Source organism: Arachis hypogaea, chromosome 16 (assembly GCF_003086295.3).
Source record: "Arachis hypogaea cultivar Tifrunner chromosome 16, arahy.Tifrunner.gnm2.J5K5, whole genome shotgun sequence".
NCBI classification, from domain to species: Eukaryota; Viridiplantae; Streptophyta; class Magnoliopsida; order Fabales; family Fabaceae; genus Arachis; species Arachis hypogaea.
In genome coordinates, this window is record NC_092051.1 from 118,123,763 (window position 1) to 118,141,172 (window position 17,410).

The 17,410-nt window shown below is 36.6% G+C and overlaps 1 non-coding gene across 1 annotated transcript; it reads right to left on the reverse strand.

The window, feature by feature from the left end:
- Positions 1 to 6,503: 6,503 nt before the first annotated feature.
- LOC112761719 (small nucleolar RNA R71) lies at positions 6,504 to 6,612 on the reverse strand. The gene has a single exon (XR_003182100.1). It is a non-coding gene; the product is annotated as a small nucleolar RNA R71 (small nucleolar RNA).
- Positions 6,613 to 17,410: the final 10,798 nt, after the last annotated feature.

A 17,410-nucleotide genomic window follows, 5' to 3' on the forward strand; every position in this document is an offset into this window, starting at 1 on the left:
GTCAGCAGAGCTCCTAACCTTAACCTAGGAGGTTTAGTGACTTATGCTGATAGAAAAATACAATGGTAAACGTGAAAGTAGGCAAGAGTCCTCTAACAATGGTGAACTATTGTCTATATATACTAATCTAATGACTAAATATTACAGAAATAAGATAAACTAAGTTGACAGTGCAAAAATCCACTTCTGGGACCCACTTGGTGAGGGTTTGGGCTTACCTTGAGTGTCTCCCATGTGCTAATGTCCCTTAGGGGCGTTGAACTCTGGCTAGGGACCCCCTTTTGGGCATTGAACTCCAGTTGCTCCCCTGTGGGCGCTGGACACCAGGAATGGGGCTGGTGGCTGGCGTTGAATTCCAGTTTTGGGCCTTCATTTCTGAAACAAAATATAAACTATTATATATTTCTAGAAAGTCCTGGATGTTAGGTTTCCATAGCCGTTAAGAGCACACCATTTGGAATTCTGTAGCTCCAGAAAAGCTCTTTTGAGTGCATGGAGGTCAGATCCTAACAGCATCTGTAGTGCTTTCTCTGCTTCTGAATTAGACTTTTGCTCAAGCTCCTCAATTTTGGCTAGAAAATACCTGAAATCACCATAAAACACGCAAATTCAAAGTAAAATCCAAAAATATAAATTTTGCACTAAAACCTATGAAAATATAATAAAACTTAAACAAAACATACTAGAAACTATATGAAAACAATGCCAAAAAGCGTATAAAATATCCGCTCATCAGCATGCTCAAAGGCATCCCCCAATAGCTCTACAATCAAACCGAAAGCCTTGTCGCTCATTCCGCACATGCACTTTATATGGTACAGCCTCACCAAGAAAGACAGCTTTGAGAATCTTGAGCCTCCCGGATATAATTCCTGCTCGCCATCCTCAAGCAAGTCATGAAAGGCACGATTCTCACGGCTAGGTTCGTCGTATAAGTACGACAACCCTTCCACACCATCTCTGACATGTTCTTCCATCGAGTCTTCGTCATCACCCTGCAGTCCCAGGAAGTTGAATGCCTCGTGGACCATGTCACGCATTCGATCTACTGAGTTTTCAGTGGGTTCTAATTCTTCTCTACCGCTGGAGCTCTCGTCTACGATTCTCTCACTGTGATGTAACCAAAGAGTATAATTAGGGGGAAAGGGTTTCATCACAAGATGATTGTACGCATCGTCTCTAGTTTGGAAAAACCGGAACCCACACAAAGGACATGGACAATGTATCATCCCATCGAATGATGCATTGGCTAATGCGAAGTCAAGGAATTTATTCAAAGCATCCCTATATTCTGCACAACCTCGTGGCTTTTTAATCCAGCTCTTATCAATGTCTAATTTAATGAATTAGCACAAATAAATAAATAAACAGTAAATAAAGACATAAAACTAAAAAAACTTTAAAAAATGTGCTGTGTGTTAGGAGAACCAATAACAGTTTATCACAATTATGAGATGGGAGAGTAATATACGAGTACTATTCGACAATTTATTGCAAGCAAAATCATGTACGGGGTAATAGAATAACTCAAAACAGAAACAAAAACAAAGTTACTTGTATCCCAGATAACATGTAGCACACGAAATGTATTGGGGGATTGCTTACTCATTGTCAAATTTTGTACTTTTTAAAAAATTACTGGGAGAAACAATTGCTGGTTCCAAGTCCAAAAAATGAAAAGATAAAGAAAAGCTTCCTTAAAAAATGAAAAAGAAAACAGGGGTGAAAGTTAGATTTAAAAAATATTTAAAACAAAAAATATAACTAAACAATCATGATGGATAGAGAATAAAATCTTGAAATTGTAGATATATAATTTTAGATATGCTTCTAAGAATATTTGATTATAGTTTTCCTATCTTGTCTTCTACCATGGAGATACAAATAATTGGTTCAACGAGAAAGTACATAAAAAATTAGAATAAAAAAGGCAAGGCAAGAAGAGTAAGACACACAAAAAAAGGAACCGAAAATGCTAACAGGTGAGGTATCTTTTGCTTCATAAGTTGTAGCTCCAAAAGCATATGAAATGTAGAAACAAGCCAAAAGACACTAGTTGAGCCAGAAGGGTCATCCAAATAACAAGAACACCTAAACAAAAAGGTCCAAAACATCAACATTAATAACTCCCCAGCAAATTAGGATAATCCATCAACACAAAACATAACATTCAACAAAAAAAAAAGAATAGAGCCATTGATTTGGTCTTTGATGAAAACAGAGCGTACATTGCTTCTACTTATCTAAAGCTTATTGAAAGTGATGTAACAGCATAAATATGTTAACATACATCATGAATGAATACAAGATATTAAATAAGTAGTATATAAAATAAACAATCAAAAAACACAAAGTCACATTATTACAATGTTGTGCTCAACCAATATTTTATTTACCACATTGCACAACTTTATACAATTATACACTACAATTTTCAAAATGCAATATTAAATGACACCAACTTAACTTATATGCACGATGCACATTGTTAAACACAGTAATTTGTACAACCCACATATAGTTATGCATAATTGAAAGAGAGCACTGAAAGGAAAAAAATATCGAGCTCTCATCACATTGTTATACTAAGAAAATTATGAAGGGTACTAGTAGCATACAAAATAAAGTGAGCTTTTCTTCTTCAATTTTTTCTGCCTATGTTCTATTTTAACATTTTGTATATGTCTTATTATGTTTTTGAATAGGTCAAAGAAGAAAAATTGATTTATGATGATGATTTGAATTCAAAGTAGGCACTAAGTTAATTTATCATGTACACAATGAATCAATTTATATTGTTAAAATTTCTATTTTTTGAAAAAAATGTTATAAATTATTACAACAATATGCAAATGCATTAGGGAGAACTCTTACCCGTAAGATAAATTTTTGACATCCTATTTTTATTATTACTTTGAGAAGCACTATTATTGTTGAACCACTTGAAGTTGAAATTTTCACTACTGTCTTTTCTTTTTTCTCTTTTTTTTTCCTGATAATTATAAACTAATGATATATATCTTTTAATAACTCTTATTTCTTTAATTTTCAAAAAATGGTAATTACCTAAGCTTTTAATTCCCTATCATCCAATATGGTAGAAACTAATTCAGCAATCATCAGAAATTAATTTGATTTATTCTATACAACTGATGAGCGGATATTTTATACGCTTTTTGACATCATTTTCATATAATTTTTAGCATATTTTGTTTAAGTTTTATTATATTTTCATAGGTTTTAGTGTAAAATTCACATTTTTGTATCCTACTATGAGTTGTTGTATTTTATGGTGATTTCAGGTATTTTCTGGCTGAAATCTGAGAGTTTTGACAAAGTCTGATTTAGAGGCAAGGAAAGCGTAGCAGATGCTATCAGGATCTGATCTCCGTGCATTCAAACAGACATTTATGGAGCTACAGATATCCAAATAGAGCATTCTCAACGGCTATGGAAAGCTAACATCCAGGGCTTTCTAGCAATGTATAATAGTTTATACTTATCTTTGGAGATAAAGGACGAAAACTAGCATTCAACGCCAGCCATCTACCCCAGTCCTGGCGTCCAACGCCCACAGAGAGGTGGCCAGCGTCCAACGCCCAAAGGGGAGTCCAAAGGGGGAGTTCAATGCCCAAGAGCCTTAGTAGCACGTGGAGACACCCTTAGCTCAGCCCAAACACTCACCAAGTGGGTCCCAGAAGTGTATTTTCACACTACAAACCTAAGCCTATCATATTTCTGTAATCATTAGTTATTAGATTAGTATATATAGGAGAAGATCAACCATGTTTAGGATATCTCTCCAGCATATCATATTTTCAAACACCATTATGTACAGTATGAGACACTAGACCTCCTGGGTTAAGGTTAGGAGCTCTGCTGAGTTTCATGGATTAACAAAAGCACTACTGTTCTATTTCAATTCGTGTTTGATTCTCTCCTAAGATGTATCTTCGTTCCTCAACCTTATGAATGAGTTAAACCGTCAAAAGTTATCTCTATTCTACATGGGTTCAGCGAGCATCTTTCATTGGATATCAATGAACCACTAGCTTGAAGATACGTCTCTTAGATGGCTAATCCACGACTTTATTGGGGACTTCTCGAGACATCAGTTCAGTCGAGGTATGGGGAGATATATGGTCTTTGTGGTAAAGGCTAGAATCAAGGCACAATATTCTCTGATCCGGAAAATTTGACCTTGTCTGTGGCATTTTGAGTAGGATCACCAAGGGGATGAATTGCAGGAGCTTCACCCTCATTCAGACTGGATGCGCACTAAACTTGGTGTTCAGCCTAGAGGAAGATTGGCGGCCCTCAAACCGGCGTCGATCACATACAGTCTACTATTGAAGAAATCATTCACAGTTGGAGTAGACAGTAAGAAAGGATTGATCCAGAAGAACAAAGCATCTCTGAAGCCTTAACCATCTTCTTATCGTTAAATTCACAATTACTGAGTAACATTATCTTTATTTTACTTTTATGCGTCTAAACAATTAAACAACTTTTCTGTCCGCCTAACTAAGATTTATAAGATAACCACTTTTTGATCTAAGCCGACAATCCTCGTGGGATCGACCCTGACTCACCTCAAGTATTACTTGGACGACCCAGTGCACTTGCTGGTTCAGTTGTATGGAGTGTGGGAATCCGTGCACCAAGTTTTTACCGCCGTTGCCGGGGACTGTTCGAGTCTTTTATTTTCTTTTTTCGAAAAATATCAAAAAATAAAAAATTCAAAACTTTTTCAAAAATCTTTTCTTTTCTTTATTAATCTTTATCTTTTGTTTGAGTCTTTTGTTCTTGTTCTTGTTAGAGTTCGAACTTTCTTGAGTCTTTTTCAAAAAATTTTCAAAAATAGTGTCTTTTGTTTGAGTCTAGTGTCAAATCTTAAGTTTGGTGTCCATTGCGTGTTCTTTAATTGCTTTGAATTTTTCAAGTTTGTTCTTGGTATTCTTCTTGATCTTCAAATTTTTCTTGTTTTTCTTTTTGCTTTGATCTTTAAAATTTTTAAGTTTGGTGTCTTTAGGTGTTTTTCTTTAAAATTTTCGAATTCTGGTGTCTTTAGATCTAAAAATTTTAAGTTTGGTGTCTTTTGGTTGTTTTTTTTCTTTTTTCATTAATTCAAAAATCAAAAAAATATCCTTTCCATTTTTTATCTTAATTTTCGAAAATTGCAACAAAAATTTCAAATTTTAATTTCAAAATCATTATCTTATCTTATCTTAATTTTAAATTTCAAATTCAAATCTTTTCGAAATCAAATCTTTTCAAAAATCATATCTTTTTCACATTACTATCTTATCTTTTTATCTTTCTTTAAAATTCAAAAATCTTATCTTATCTTATTTCAAAGTCAAATTTTAAAATTCAATTTCAAAATTTAAAATTTAAAATTTAAAATTTCAAAAATCAAATCTTTTTCAAAAGTCAAATTTCAAACCTTATCTCTTTCAAATCTTTTTCAAACCTTTTTCAAATTCTTATCTTATCTTTTCTAACTTCAAATTTCAAAATCAAATCTTTTTCAAATCTTTTCAATTTCTATCTTATCTTTTCAAATTTCAAATTTTAAATTCAAATCTTTTCTAATCTTCTATCTTATCTTGTTTTCAAATCTTTCTTAATTAGTTACTTATTTTCTCTTTCTTCTTTTTCAAAACTTCCTAACTAATTCTTCTCTCTTCTAATATTCGAAAATATCTTCTCTATTTCTCTCTCTTCTTTTTTGAAATTCATTATTTAATTTTCAAATCTTTTTGGTTAATTAGTTTTTATTTTCGAATTTAATTAATAAATAAAATAAAAATAAAAATATTTTCTCTTTTTACTTCTAATTTTCAAATTCTTCTTCCCTTTTTATTTGAATTCTTTTACTCTCCTCTCTATCTTCATTCTTCTTTCTTCTTCACATCTCACTTGGAGTCCTCTTCTTTCTTGTTTTATTTTTCTTGTTTATGAACAGGAACAGAGATAAAGAACCTCTCTTTAATCTTGATCCTGAACTTGAGAGGACTTTAAAGAGGCGTTTACAACAAGCTAAAGTACAACACTCCGAAGAAAACCTCACAGGGATTTTTGAACAAGAAGCTGAAAACATGGCAGCTGAGCCTAATAATGAAGGAGATGCAAGAAAGGTTCTTGGTGACTACACCATACTAACTTCTGATTTCTATGGAAGAAGTATCTCCATACCTGCCATTAGAGCAATCAACTTTGAGCTTAAGTCTCAATTAGTCTCTCTATTGCAACAGAATTGCAAGTTCCATGGACTTCCACTGGAAGATCTACATCAGTTCCTATCTGAATTTTTGTAGATCTGTGACACTGTTAAGACCAATAGAGTGGATCATGAGGTCTACAAACTTATGCTCTTTTCCTTTGTGGTTAGAGACAGAGCTAGGATATGGTTGGACTCTCAACCTAAGGAAAGCCTACACTCTTGGAAAAATTTGGTCAATGCTTTCTTGGCCAAGTTTTTTCTACCTTAGAAGATGAGCAAAATCAGAGTGGAAGTTCAAACCTTCAGACAAAAAGAAGGTGAATCCCTCTTTGAAGCTTGGGAAAGATACAAGCAACTGATCAGGAGATGTCCTTCTGACATGCTCTCAGAATGGTCTATCCTAGGCATCTTCTATGATGGTTTGTCTGAGATGTCCAAAATATCATTGGATAGCTCGGTAGGTGGATCACTCTACTTGAAGAAAACGCCTACAAAAGCAAGAGAACTCATTGAGATAGTTGCAAACAACCAATTCATGTATACTTCTGAGAGAAACCCCATGACTAATGGGATAGCTCAGAATAAAGGAGTTCTTAAAGTAGACACTCTGAATGCCATATTGGCTCAGAACAAGATCTTGACCTAGCTGGTCAATATGATCTCTCAGCATTTGACTAGAATGTAAGCTGCAACTAGCAGCACTCAAGAAGCTTCCTCGGAAGGAGAAGCTTATGATCCTGACCAACCCATGATGGAGGAGGTGAATTACATAGGAGAACCCTATGGAAACACCTACAACCCCTCATGGAGGAATCATCCTAAACTTTCATGGAAGGATCAACAGAAGCCTCAGCAAGGCTTCAATAATAATCAAGGTGGAGGAAACCAGAATAGGTTCAACAACAAACCACCATTCTCATTTTCTTAGGAACATATGGAGACTCCTAAGCAAAGCCTTTCTGACTTAGTCACTCTAGTCTCCAACCTCTCTAAGACCACTCATAGTTTCATAACTGAAACATTGTCCTCCATTAGAAATTTGGAGGTACAAATTGGTCAACTGAGCAAGAGAATCCCTGAGACTCCTCCTAACACTCTTCCTAGTAACACTGAAGCAAACCCAAGAGAAGAGTGCAAGGCCATCACTACTGAAGCTAAGGCCAAATCTGAAGGGAGCAATCTGGCATTGAACGCCAATGATAAGATCCCTAATGGGCGTTGAACGCCCAATGCTAAACCTTTAATGGCATTGAACGCCAGTAAGGAGGACCTTACTAAGCGTTCAACGCCCCAACTGGCACAAGAGCTGGCATTGAACGCCAGTAAGGAGGATCTTACTGGGCGTTCAATGCCCAAATTGGCAAAGAAGCTGGCGTTGAACGCTAGTGAAGATGTTCCCACTGAGCGTTCAACACCTAAAAAGCCACAAGAGGTGGAGTTAAACGCCAGTAAGGGTATTCCTACTGAGTATTCAACACCCACTGATGAAATTCCTAACCAAGAATTAAAGGAAGCCAAGGCTCATGTAGAGACCATAGAGGTCCCCTTGCAAGCACTCTTGCCATTCATGAGTTCTGATGAATACTCATCCTTTGATGAAGATGAGAAAACTAGGAAAGAGTAAGTTGCTTAGTACCTAGGAGTTCTCATGAAGCTAAACGCCAAGTTATTTGGGGTAAAGACATTGGAGGAAGAACCTCCAGCACTTACCAAAGAACTCAATGCTTTGGTTCAGCAGAAGCTGCCTCAAAAGCTTCTGGATCCCAGACGCTTCCTAATTCCTTGCACCATAGGCACCATGACCTTTGAGAAGGCTCTGTGTGACCTAGGGTCAAGTATAAACCTCATGCCACTCTCTATGATGGAGAAGTTGGGAATCTTTGAGGTACAAGCTACAAATATCTCACTAGAGATGGTAGACAAGTCAATGAAAAAAGCATATGGCTTAGTAGAGGATGTTTTGGTGAAGGTTGAAGACCTTTACATCCCTGCAAACTTCATAATCTTAGATACTGAGGAAGATGAGGATGAATCCATCATCTTTGGAAGTTCTTTCCTAGCCACTGCCAATGCGATCATTCATGTAGAAAATGGAGAACTAATTTTACCACTAGGGGAGGAGCACATCTTGTTCAAGATGCCTCACCCCAACTCTCTCTCTGAGAAAAAAGAGATAACTGTGCAACACTTAGTGTTCCAACCATCTCTCTCAGTGTAGAGCTTTACTAAGCCCCCAGACACCAATTCTAAGTTTGGTGTTAGGAAGCCATTAAAAAGCACTGAGAACAAAGGTACTAAGAAGAAAGTACTTAAAGGCTGGAGGGACAAAAAGATCCCTACAGAAGGCCTCTCACCTGGGATGAGAGTTGCCTTCACCAAGAAACCAGTCATACCACATACAGTTAGTCGTATCTTGTCTTTAGAGCATATGAAGCTCATCCATGAGAATACAGGAAGAAAGTTCACTTTAAGGGGTGAAATTCTGAGCCCATATCCATCTCCGTAAGGAGCTAACCGTCAAGCTAGTGATGTTAAGGAAGCGCTTGTTGGGAGGCAACCCAACCATAGTTATTATTTATGTTTTTCTTTGAATTTGTTTTTCTTAATTATTTTCTTTAGGTTCATGATCATGTGCATTAGTCAAAACAAATACAGAAACGTTCAAAAGTGGAAATAGAATACCCTGGAGTACATGTCTTGCTGGCGTTGAACGCCAGACAAGAAGGCAAGAGTGGGCGTTCAACGCCCACAAAGGGTAACATTACTGGCGTTGAACACCAACCAGGGAGCAAAGGCTGGGCGTTCAACGCCCAAAAGAGGCAGAAGACTTGGCATTGAATGCCAGGAAGGAGATCCCTCTTAGACGTTCAACGCTCTGAGTGGAGCAGCAAGCTGGCGTTGAAAGCCAGCTTTGGAGCATGAGCTGGGTGTTCAATGCCCATAAGGGGGTAGGGAATTTGAATTTTCTAGCCTCTCAGGACCAGTGGATCCCACAGCATCTTCACCTACCCCACCTTCTTCTCTTTTCTTTTCACAATTTCCCACACACTCTTCCCTATAAACCCTCAACCAATTACATCCATACTTCTTTCCCAAAACCATTCTAACTCCCACCAAGCCCCACCCACTAAAATTCAAACTTTACCACCCATACCCTCCCAATTCATTCGACATTCTACCCATACCCTCCCTATAAATACCTCCCTCATTTCACTTATCCCACACACTACTCATACACCTTTAGCCATTACTTGGCCGAATTACTCTTCTCCCTCCATGTTCATCTATTTTCTTCTTCTTCTACTCCATTCTTCTCTTTTGTTTATTTTTGCTCGAAGATGAGCAAAGTTTTAAGTTTGGTGTTGGAAAAGCCTTGCTTTTTGCTTTCCCTTCCCACTTATGGCACCCAAGGTCGGAGAACCCTCTAGAAAGAGGAAAGGAAAGGTCGTAGCTGCCACCTCCGAAAATTGGAAGATGGAGAGATTCATCACCAAAGCCCATCGAGACCACTTCTATGAAGTAGTGGCAAAGAAAAAGGTGATCCCTGAGGTCCCTTTTAAGCTTAAGAAGAATGAGTGTCTGGAGATCCGACATGAAATCCGGAGAAGAGGTTGGGAAGTCTTAACCAATCCAATCCAAGAGGTTGGGATCTTAATGGTGTAAGAGTTTTATGCTAATGCATGGGTTACGAAAAACCATGACATTAGTGTGAACCCAGATCCTAAAAATTGGAGCACCATGGTCCGTAGAAGAATCTTGGACTTTAGTCCAGAAAATGTGAGGTTGGCGTTCAACTTGCCTTTGATGCAAGAAGACCCACATCCTTACACTAGAAGGGTCAATTTTGATCAAAGGCTAGATCAAGTGCTTTCAGACATCTGCGTGGAAGTAGCACAGTGGAAAAGGGATTCCCAAGGCAAGCCTATCCAACTAAGAAGGCCTGACCTCAAGCCCATAGCTAGAGGATGGTTGAAATTCATCCAACGCTCTATCATCCCTACTAGCAACCGGTCTGAAGTGATGCATCATGCTCGGAGAGGGGGTAGAAGTACATGAGGTGATACCTCACGAGTTGTACAAAGTGGCAGACAAGCCCTCCACCCAAGCATGGTTAACTTTCCCTCTTCTTATCTGTCACCTATGCAATTCAGCTGGAATTATCATAAAAGGTGACACTCTAATTGAGGAGGACAAGCCCATCATTAAAAGAAGGATGGAGCATACTAGAGAGCCGGCACATGAACCATAACATGAGCATGTGGAGCCGCCTCAACATAAGATCCTTGAGATACCTCAAGGGATGTATTTTCCTCCTCAGAGCTATTGGGATCAATGAAATACTTCTATGGGAGAATTAAGCTCTAACATGAATCAGCTGAGGATGGAGCATCAAGAGCATTCCACCATCCTCAATGAAATTAGAGAAGATCAAAAAGCTATGAGGGAAGAACAACAGAGACAAGGGCGTGACATTGAAGACATCAAGCCACCGTCACTAAGGTGGTCCCATTCCATCACCCCTTTCTTTTATGTTATTTTTCTGTTTTCTATTATGTTTTATTATTTGTTCTCGTGTTCTTATTGCATGATCATTTCTATCTATGTCTTAAAGTTAAAAAATGTTCCATATACCTCTCACCTTGTTAAAAGAAAATTTGATTTGAAAAAGAAAATTAAGATGCATGAATCTTAGAGTTATATAATAAGAATAGTCAATTATTTTGATGTGGTGACATTGCTTTTGTTTTCTGAATGCATGAATAAACATTGCTTATTTGAAATTGGAATTAAGAATGTTGGCTCTTGAAAGAATAATGAAAAAGGAGAACTATTATTGGTAATTTGAGAAATCCAAAAATTGATTCTTGAAGCAAGAAAAAGTAGCAATATATATATATATATATATATATATATATATTCTTATTCGAAAAAAATTGCGAAAAAAATATAGCAGAAAAAGAAATAAAAATAGAAAAAGCCAATAGCTCTTTAAACCAAAAGGCAAGAGCAAAAAGCCAATAACCCTTTAAACCAAAAGGCAAGGACAAAAGGATCCAAGGCTTTGAGAATCAATAATTAGGAGGGCCTAAAAGGAATAAAATCTTGGTCTAAGCACTCCAAAGGAACAATGTCCCTAACTATATGCTTGTGGTGTGAAGGTGTCAAGTAAAAAGCTTAAGACTGAGCGGTCAAAGTCGTGATCCAAAGCAAAAAGAGTGTGCTTAAGAACTCTGGACACCTCTATCTGGGGATTCTAGAAAAGCTGAATCACAATCCGAAAGGGTTCACCCAGTTAAGTGTCTGTGGCATTTATGTATCCGGTGGTACTACTGAAAAACAAAGTACTTTGGGCCACGACCAAGACTCTAAAAGCTGTGTTCAAGAATAAAAAAGAACTAAACTAGGAGAGTCAATAATATCATCTGGATTCTAAGTTCCTAAAGAGGCCAACACTTCTGAGTTTCAATGGATAGTGAGATGCCAAAACTATTCAGAAACAAAAAGCTACTAAGTTCCGCTCATCTAATTGAAATTGAGCTTCATTGAAAACTCTGATATTTATTGTATCTTAGTCTTCTTTTATCCTACTTTGTTTTTAGTTGCTTGGGGACAAGCAACAGTTTAAGTTTGGTGTTGTGATGAGCGGATATTTTATACGCTTTTTGACATCATTTTCATATAGTTTTTAGTATGTTTTATTTAAGTTTTATTATATTTTCATAGGTTTTAGTATAAAATTCACATTTTTGGATTCTACTATGAGTTGTTGTGTTTTATGGTGATTTCAGGTATTTTCTGGCTGAAATCTAAGAGTTTTGACAAAGTCTGATTCAGAGGCAAGGAAAGCGTAGCAGATGCTGTCAGGATCTGACCTCCGTGCATTCAAGCAAGCATTTCTGGTACTACTGATATCCAAATGGAGCATTCTTAATAGATATGGAAAGCTAACAACCAGGGATTTCCAGTAATATATGATAGTCCATACTTGTTATTGAAGATGAAGGCCCAAAACTGGCATTCAACGCTAGCCAGCTACCTCAGTCCTGGCGTCTAACGCCCACAGAGAGGTGGCCAGCATCCAACGCCCAAATGGGAGTCCAAAGGGGGCGTTCAATGCCCAAGATCCTTACTACCACATGGATACACCCTTAGCTCAGCCCAAACACTCACCAAGTGGGTCCCGGAAGTGGATTTTTGCACTACAAGCCTAAGCCTATCATATTTCTGTAATCCTTAGTTATTAGATTAGTATATATAGGAGAAGATTAACCATGTTTAGGATCTCTCTCCAGCATATAATATTTTTGAACACCATTATGTATAGTATGAGCCACTAAACCTCCTAGGTTAAGGTTAGGAGCTCTGCTGAGTTTTATGGATTAATAAAAGCACTACTGTTCCATTTCAATTCGTGTTTGATTCTCTCCTAAGATGTATCTTTGTTCTTCAACCTTATGAATGAGTTGAACCGTCAAAAGTTATCTCTATTCTACATGGGTTCAGCGAGCATCTATCATCGGATATCAATGAACCACTAGCTTGAGGATACGTCTCTTAGACGGCTAATCCACGACTTCATTAGGGACTTCTCGAGACATCAGTTCAGCCGAGGTATGGGGAGATTAGGGTCTTTGTAGTAAAGGTTAGAATCAAGGCGCAGCATTCTCTGATCTGGAAAAGTTGACCTTGTCTATGCCGTTTTGAGTAGGATCACCAAGGGGATGTACTACAGGAGCTTCATCCTCATTCAGATTGGATACGCACTAAACATGGTGTTCAGCCTAGAGGATGATTGGCAGCCGCTCAAACCAATATCGATCACATACAGGCTGCTATAGAAGAAATCATTCACAGTTGGAGTAGATAGTAAGAAAGGATTGATCCAGAAGAACAAAGCATCTCCGAAGCCTTAACCATCTTCTTATCATTGAATTCACAACCACTGAGTAACGTTATTTTTATTTCACTTTACTTTTATGCGCTTAAACAACTAAACAACTTTTCTACCCGCCTAACTAAGATTTAAAATATAACCACTATTTGATCCAAGCCGACAATCCTCGTGGGATCGACCCTGACTCACCTCAAGTTTTACTTGGACGACCTAGTGCACTTGCAGGTTCAATTGTGCGAAGTTAAATTCCGTGCACCACTTGGTCATCAAAACTGATTTGAAACTTAGTTGTTGCAGTGTCTGTTAAAATGATTATGCAGGAGACAATTTATTTTTATCTCATAACGATAGTGTAAAAGACAGGGCAGAGAAGAAGAGCTTGCACAGTCATATATCCTAGTTCAGTCACTTAGTATAATGTGACCTACATCTATTCTCTACTACAATAATGGTAGAATTTTCACTATAATTTCTAGAAATTACAAATACCAATTCCCTAGGATTCTTCCTAATCCTATCCAGAAACACAAAAGCTTCTAACCAAGCTTGTTTGGCTAAGCTCCCTAGCCTAGACCTCAACACTAAGTGCTCTCCCAACATAGCAACGAGAACCTCTTAGAATCGTGATACAAAATAAAAAATATATCAAAAGAATTTGACATATTCAATGTTTTTTCTCCAACTTTAACTCTCGTTACCTTTTTTCTCAATGACTTTTACTAATGTCTCACTTATATGCCTTTTTTCCATTGAAGGAGAAGATAAATGAAGCAAGAATGTAGCAAGAATGCTATGAAAACCATATATGGACTCTTTCTCCTTGCTTCACATCTGGGCTTAATACCCCTTTAATATGGTGCATTGCTTCTAAAACTTGAAATTGTCCTTGGTGACAATATCTACACTCTAAGAACAGATTGTGGTTGTCTTTCTTCTTCAAATCAGAGTGCAATAGCAGAGGTGGTGGAGGTGTAAAACATGGCACAGACACAAGGTGGCAGTGGCAGAAGATCATGGTTGTGCTGTCTTTGCTGTCTCTATTTCTTCTTTTTGTTGGTGGCTATTTATCCTTGGTTGTACTAATTACATCACCATCATTGATTCTTCAACTTTGGCTCCAAATTTCATCCTTCATTCTCCATTTTGATTTGAAGAAAATGAACTCCTTTTCTTCTTCTTTCTTAAATTGTTGTAGTAGCTCATACTAGTTTTAAAGAGCTATTTTATTTGCACATTTTGGTTAACATAACTGCAGCCTTTTTTTTAAGTATTTTAATTTTATCTTTTGCTTTAATATATGACAGTTTTTTTCCAACATTATTTTGATGAAAAGATTTTAGTGTCAACAAAAAATGAACCATTTTTTCTTTGATTTCCTTTTACCCGAATTGGTAAAGCTTCAATAGTAACGACAAGCTTTATCTCTTTGCTAAACCAAAAATTGAAATTTTTTGTTGAGACTTGTTTGCATTATTAATCCATATTTCAGCCTCATTTGTTGTCCAAGTAACAACAATGTAGGCAATTTTTTTTTTATTGGGCTGCTCAAAGCTAACATGGGCATGCACTATGAGCACACTTATTAAATAGTTTTTAGGCTCTCAACCCAATTAAATATATGTTTATCATCTTTCAAAAATATTATTATTTTCTGAACTCAACAATGTTAATGATAAGGAAGGTAGAGGAGGAGGAGAATGAAGAAAATAAAAAATAAAAAACGAGAATAAAAACAAAAACATCAAAAGCATGTATGTAAATTTAACTTGGTTGAACATAATTAAAAAAAAAGCTTAGTTATCTAGCATTTCTGGTATATTAATCCGCAATTATATATATGTGTGTATGTTTGTAACAATGTTTATGCACAGTGGTAAATCATGTAACAATCTAATTAATAATATCTTATTACCGGTAATAAGGTCTTATTAAAAATGATATTAAACCTACATTTAGAAGAAAGTCTGAAACTGAAAGATAAAAACTAGTTAAGAAATAAAAATTGAGAGATTAAATTTAAATTAAGTCTTTTTATTATATTTAGTGTAAAGTATATAAGATTGAATTATGTCTTGATATTCTATTTGGTTCAAAATAAATATGAACATGAAATAATAATATTTATTAAAATATTCTTAGTTATTAAAGAAAATATTGTTAAAGTTTCAGTCTCCGTGTCTAGAAATTTCAATTTCTTGTGTTTCCACTTTCTTGAGGTATTGAAAATACTAAAATTTTATGCTCCGAAACTAAAATTTTAGTTCCAATTTCTGGTCACTAAATACAATATTAAATTCATCTATTTCTATTCAATAAAAATGCATGTATGACTTGTATAACTGTGTGCAGGGACGAATTTAAGGGGGGTAAATGGAGGCCTTCGCCTCCTATATTTTTTTAAATATTATTAAGTATATAAATTATTATATTATATAATTTTATTTTTTTTAAATATATTTAATATTTAGTCTAGCATAAATAAAAATTCAGTCCAAATATTAAGGGTAATTGACTTTATTAAACCAAAGAAGAAAAAAGATAACACAATTCACCCAAAGCAGAAATGCACACGTGAATCACCCAGGCAGCATTTCTATACAAATCGAAACAGCATTGTGAGATTTAGGTTCCTATGCAAATCGAAACACCCTTGGTCGATTTATTTATTATCAACGTAAATCTAATAAGGGTCTTTCGATTTATGTGAAGATGCACAACTTTGAATGTAAATCTGTAGGAGCCGTTTCGATTTATATATATAGCACCTACCCTAGTAAATCTCATGGAGCCAATTCGATTTACGTGTAAGTGGGGTACCTAGTAAATCTATGCCCACTGATTAGATTTATGCATGTTTTGCACCCACTGTAATTTGAAACACAGCCTATAGATTTACTAGCAGCTTCAGTATAAATATAGTTCGAAAAGGTCACTTTCGAACCACATACCCAACAACCCTTCCCCACCGAATCCCTTTCCAAAAAAACGCAAAACACTCCAAAAAAATTAATAGTGATGGGAGATAATCCGGATCGACTTTATCACCTAGACGGAGTTGCCCACATTGCTAGTGTCGTCAATGAAGAGGTTAGTATGTGCTAGTTTTTGTTTTTTAAATTATTGTTTAATGGTTCACGTTTATTTTTTCAAAGGCAGTATTATAGAAATAGTAGTTGGTACGAATAGGGTTGAAAATGTTAGTAGTGAAGATTATGAAAGAACGGGGTTAATTTATTTTTTAACAAATCACCTTAAACTGAGAAAAAAGGGTAGATTAGTGGCTTTATAATGTAAAGAGGTGTAGCCGAGAAAGTTAAAATTTAAAATAGTATTCGAATAAGAAGGACCAATCTGAGTGATGTAGACTATGAAGAAGTTGACCGCCTTTTTTTAAAGAGAATAGTATTAAAGTAGACTTTGAAGTAGATGTGGGCTGGCATTTAGATATTATTAAGATTAGTGATTGAATATTGAAAGCGTGAGTTGGGCTGGCTGGTTAAACTTTTTTTTATAAGTATAAGAATTATCTTTATTATGCCCAATATGATGACATGGTGAAATAATTTTGGGTGCGTCCCAGTTGCGTGATTTGACTCCATTCATGTGATTATTAGGATTAATTTATTATTATGTAGATATTTTTTCATATGGTGCTGACAGAGAAATTGTTATGTTGTTTTTGTAGCCTCATCGATGTATCGGTAGCATGAGGCGATAGCAAGGTATGCGATTGGATGATAGGATCGTTCCGTACTTGCAGATGGCCGGTTTATACCATCTTGCGAGGCTGAACGAGACCTGGTTCCGATTGGATGAGTCGTTGATCAGTGCATTCGTGGAAAGATGACGTCCAGAGATGCACACGTTTCATATGCCATTCGGAGAGTGCACGATTACGCTGCAAGATATGGCATACTAGTTAGGGTTGCCGATAGATGGACAGTACGTTAGTGGGTGCTTGACAGAGTTCGAGCGATACATCCAGGGTTGTCGCCCAGCTTGGGTTTGGTTCCAGGAGCTTTTAGGAGTATTGCCTCCTGCGGACTGCATCAACAAGTTTACAGTGAGATGCAGCTGGATGCAGGAGACCTTCGGTCAGATACCTGATGGGGCTGACGATGCCACTATCCAGCGGTATGCTAGAGCCTATATCATGATGCTTTTAGGGACTCAGCTATTTGGGGACAAGTCTGGGACTCGCTTACACATCAGATGGCTCCCGTATGTAGCCAGGCTTGAGGACATGGGGGGTACAGCTGGGGATCAGCTGCTTTGTCATGGTTATACAG